Source organism: Salmo salar, chromosome 17 (genome assembly GCF_965601325.2).
Source record: "Salmo salar chromosome 17, fSalSal1, whole genome shotgun sequence".
NCBI lineage: Eukaryota > Metazoa > Chordata > Actinopteri > Salmoniformes > Salmonidae > Salmo > Salmo salar.
The window spans coordinates 86,542,994-86,548,704 of record NC_138307.1 but is presented as its reverse complement, the minus strand read 5'-3'; the positions used below and the strand labels follow the sequence as shown (position 1 = coordinate 86,548,704).

The window sequence follows — 5,711 nt, the reverse complement described above, 5'->3', positions numbered from 1 at the left end:
ATATCACCTGTCACTACAGACTGATATCACCTGTCACTCTACAGACTGATAACACCTGTCCCTACAGACTGGTATCACCTGTCACTACAGACTGGTATCACCTGTCCCTACAGACTGATATCACCTGTCAATACAGATGGACATCTTTGGACTTTGTAAACAACAGAACAGCACAGCATTAAAACATACATAATGTTTGACAGGAATTAATTTGAAAACATCTCTTGCCTCTCCTGTCTACTTTGTTCATCCTGGAAATGAACATGGACCCACTATTTTACATGCCCTGACACAGTCAACTCTCTCTCTCTCGCTATCTCTCTCTCTCTGTCTCTCTCTCGCTATCTCTTTGTTTCTCTTGCTATCTCTCTCTCTCTCTCTCTCTCTCTCTCTCTCTCTCTCTCTCTCTCTCTCTCTCTATGTCTCTTATTCCCCCTCTCTGTCTCTCTCTCTCTCTCTCTCTCTGTCTCTCTGTCTCCCCCCCAAATCCACAGCGTTAAGCCCAGCTGACCATGACAGTTTACACTGGGTCCACTACAGAGGGGAAAAACACCACAATAGAATCAATACTCTATGTCTTACTTTTCTACCAAGAGAAAAGAAATACAATCCTAAACACATCTATAGTTTGTACCCCTCCTTTATTGATTGAGTAATGAATTGTCTCTGAAGCGTGTCCCAAATGGCAAGCTATTCACTACATAGGGCGCTATTTCTGACCAGAGCCACATGGGACCTGGTCACAGGTAGTTCACCAAATAGGGAACCATTTGGGACACAGTTTGAGTGTAATTAATGATCTTCTCTTCTATGTTTAATTACGTTTCTTTGTTGACTTTTTTGGGGTTATTGATTGTCAGTTCAGGATGTTTTCACTAGACGCTCAACATTCACAGACAAACTTTCACGATAGCTACTATTCAGAGCTCTAAACCAGCACTGCTGTAAAATAGTACAACTTCCAGAAACAGACTTTATACAACAGAGACGTTATCTGGCTATTTACCAACTGTAGTATTTAGCTAACACAGCCATTATCTGGCTATTTACCAACTGTAGTATCTAGCAACACAGCCATTATCTGGCTATTTACCAACTGTAGTATCTAGCAACACAGCCATTATCTGGCTATTTACCAACTGTAGTATCTAGCTAACACACAGCCATTATCTGGCTATTTACCAACTGTAGTATCTAGCTAACACACAGCCATTATCTGGCTATTTACCAACTGTAGTATCTTGCTAACACACAGACATTATCTGTCTATTTACCAACTGTAGTATCTAGCTAACACACGGACATTATCTGGCTATTTACCAACTGTAGTATCTAGCTAACACACAGCCATTATCTGTCTATTTACCAACTGTAGTATCTAGCTAACACACAGACATTATCTGTCTATTTACCAACTGTAGTATTTAGCTAACACAGCTGTTATCTGGCTATTTACCAACTGTAGTATCTAGCTAACACAGCTGTTATCTGGCTATTTACCAACTGTAGTATTTAGCAACACAGCCATTATCTGGCTATTTACCAACTGTAGTATCTAGCAACACAGCCATTATCTGGCTATTTACCAACTGTAGTATTTAGCTAACACAGCTGTTATCTGGCTATTTACCAACTGTAGTATTTAGCTAACACACAGACATTATCTGGCTATTTACCAACTGTAGTATTTAGCTAACACAGCTGTTATCTGGCTATTTACCAACTGTAGTATCTAGCTAACACACAGCCATTATCTGGCTATTTACCAACTGTAGTAGCTAGCTAAAACACAGCCATTATCTGGCTATTTACCAACTGGTCCCGTGTGGCTCATTTGGTAGAGCATGGTGTTTACAACGCCAGGGTTGTGGGTTCGATTCCCACGGGGGACCAGTATGGTATGAAATGTATGCATTCACTACTGTAAGTCGCTCTGGATAAGAGCGTCTGCTAAATGACTAAAATGTAGCTTACACACAGCCGGTATCTGTCTATTTACCAACTGTAGTATCTAGCTACAACACACAGCCATTATCTGGCTATTTACCAACTGTAGTATCTAGCTAACACACAGACATTATCTGTCTATTTACCAACTGTAGTATCTAGCTAAAACACAGCCATTATCTGTCTATTTACCAACTGTAGTATCAAGCTAACACAGCCATTATCTGGCTATTTACAAACTGTAGTATCTAGCTAACACACAGCCATTATCTGGCTATTTACAAACTGTAGTATCTAGCTAACACACAGCCATTATCTGGCTATTTACCAACTGTAGTATCTAGCTAACACACAGCCATTATCTGTCTATTTACCAACTGTAGTATCTAGCTAACACACAGCTATTATCTGGCTATTTACCAACTGTAGTATCTAGCTAACACACAGCCATTATCTGGCTATTTACCAACTGTAGTATCTAGCCTCTATGGGCTAGGTGGGACGCTCGCGTTCCACCTACTCAACAGCCAGTGGAATCCCGTGGCGCGATATTCAAATACCTCAAAAATGCAAAAACTTCAATTTTTCAAACATATGACTATTTTACACCATTTTAAAGACAAGACTGTCGTTAATCTAACCACGCTGTCCGATTTCAAAAAGGCTTTACAACGAAAGCAAAACATTAGATTATGTCAGCAGAGTACCCAGCCAGAAATAATCAGACACCCATTTTTCAAGCTAGCATATAATGTCACATAAACCCAAACCACAGCTAAATGCAGCACTAACCTTTGATGATCTTCATCAGATGACAATCCTAGGACATTATGTTATACAATACATGCATGTTTTGTTCAATCAAGTTCATATTTATATCAAAAACCAGCTTTTTACATTAGCATGTGACTAGCATGTGACTAGCATTCCGACCGAACACTGCCGGTGAATTTACTAAATTACTCACGATAAACGTTCACAAAAAACATAACAATTATTTTAAGAATTATAGATACAGAACTCCTCTATGCACTCGCTATGTCCGATTTTAAAATAGCTTTTTGGTGAAAGCACATTTTGCAATATTCTAAGTAGATAGCCCGGCATCACAGGGCTAGCTATTTAGACACCCAACAAGTTTAGCACTCACCAAAGTCAGATTTACTATAAGAAAATGTTATTACCTTTGCTGTTCTTCGTCAGAATGCACTCCCAGGACTTCTACTTCAATAACAAATGTTGGTTTGGTCCCAAATAATCCACTGTTATATCCAAATAGCGGCGTTTTGTTCGTGCGTTCAAGACACTATCCGAAGGGTAAAGAAGGGTGACGAGCATGGCGCATTTCGTGACAAAAAAAGTATAAATATTCCATTACCGTTCTTCGAAGCATGTCAACCGCTGTTTAAAATCAATTTTTTTGCAATTTTTCTCGTAAAAAAGCGATAATATTCTGACCAGGAAATCGTTTTTTATTACAAAGAGAGTGAAAGTAAAAGCATGCTATCCCCTCATGCACGAGCCTCAGTCTAATGGCCCTCTGATAGAGCACTTGCCAAACGCGCTAATGTGTTTCAGCCTGGGGATGGAATTACATCGTTCAGCTTTTTCCCGCCTTCTGAGAGCCCATGGGAGCCGTAGGAAGTGTCACGTCATGCCAGAGATCCCCTGTATTTGTTAGAGATGATCAAGGAGGGCAAGAAATGGTCAGACAGGCCACTTCCTGTAAGGAATCTTCTCAGGTTTTGGCCTGCCAAATGAGTTCTGTTATACTCACAGACACCATTCAAACAGTTTTAGAAACTTTAGGGTGTTTTCTATCCAAAGCCAATAATTATATGCATATTCTAGTTACTGCGCAGGAGTAGTAACCAGATTAAATCGGGTACATTTTTTATCCGGCCGTGCAAATACTGCCCCCTAGCCCCAACAGGCTAGCTAACACACAGCCATTATCTGGCTATTTACCAACTGTAGTATCTAGCTTACACACAGACATTATCTGTCTATTTACCAACTGTAGTATCTAGCTAACACACAGCCATTATCTGGCTATTTACCAACTGTAGTATTTAGCTAACACACACAGCTATTATCTGTCTATTTACCAACTGTAGTATCTAGCTAACACACAGACATTATCTGGCTATTTACCAACTGTAGTATCTAGCTAACACACAGACATTATCTGGCTATTTACCAACTGTAGTATCTAGCTAACACACACAGCTATTATCTGTCTATTTACCAACTGTAGTATCTAGCTAACACAGCTGTTATCTGTCTATTTACCAACTGTAGTATCTAGCTAACACACATCCATTATCTGGCTATTTACCAACTGTAGTATCTAGCTAACACACAGCCATTATCTGGCTATTTACCAACTGTAGTATCTAGCTAACACACAGCCATTAACTGGCTATTTACCAACTGTAGTATCTAGCTAACACACAGCCATTATCTGGCTATTTACCAACTGTACTATCTAGCTAACACACACAGACATTATCTGTCTATTTACCAACTGTAGTATCTAGCTAACACAGCCATTATCTGGCTATTTACCAACTGTAGTATCTAGCTAACACACAGCCATTATCTGGCTATTTACCAACTGTAGTATCTAGCTAACATAGCCATTATCTGGCTATTTACCAACTGTAGTATCTAGCTAAAACACACAGCCATTATCTGTCTCTTTACCAACTGTAGTATCTAGCTAACACAGCCATTATCTGGCTATTTACCAACTGTAGTATCTAGCTAACACAGCCGTTATCTGTCTATTTACCAACTGTAGTAGCTAGCTAAAACACAGCCATTATCTGGCTATTTACCAACTGTAGTATCTAGCTAAAACAAATACCTTATCTGTCTATTTACCAACTGTAGTATCTAGCTAAAACACAGCCATTATCTGGCTATTTACCAACTGTAGTATCTAGCTAAAACAAATACCTTATCTGTCTATTTACCAACTGTAGTATCTAGCTAACACACAGCCATTATCTGGCTATTTACCAACTGTAGTATCTAGCTAACACACAGCCATTATCTGGCTATTTACCAACTGTAGTATCTAGCTAACACACACAGCCATTATCTGGCTATTTACCAACTGTAGTATCTAGTTAACACAGCCATTATCTGGCTATTTACCAACTGTAGTAGCTAGCTAAAACACAGCCATTATCTGGCTATTTACCAACTGTAGTATCTAGCTAACACACAGCCATTATCTGGCTATTTACCAACTGTAGTACACAGCTGAAGAAGGTAAAAAGGGACAAGTATTGAATGTTAATTAAATGTGGAGGGTCTGGGAGTTCTCTGAAGTTTTAAATGTATTTAAATGTATTTACCATCGATCACCACATTCTTTTGGAAAGATTGGAAACCCAAATTGGTCTACATGGACAAGTTCTGGCCTGGTTTAGATCTTATCTGTCGGAAAGATATCAGTTTGTCTCTGTGAATGGTTTGTCCTCTGACAAATCAATTGTAAATTTCGGTGTTCCTCAAGGTTCCGTTTTAGGACCATTATTGTTTTCACTATATATTTTACCTCTTGGGGATGTCATTCGAAAACATAATGTTAAATTTCACTGCTATGCGGACGACACACAGCTGTACATTTCAATGAAACATGGTGAAGCCAAAATTGCCCTCGCTAGAAGCCTGTGTTTCAGACATAAAGAAGTGGATGGCTGCAAACTTTCTACTTTTAAACTCGGACGAAACAGAGATGCTTGTTCTAGGTC

General features: G+C 39.2%; 1 non-coding gene across 1 annotated transcript; it reads left to right on the top strand.

Moving 5' to 3' along the window:
- The first annotated feature begins 1,817 nt into the window (after nucleotides 1–1,817).
- trnav-uac (transfer RNA valine (anticodon UAC)) lies at nucleotides 1,818–1,893 on the top strand. The gene has a single exon. It is a non-coding gene; the product is annotated as a tRNA-Val (tRNA).
- The last annotated feature ends 3,818 nt before the right edge of the window (nucleotides 1,894–5,711 follow it).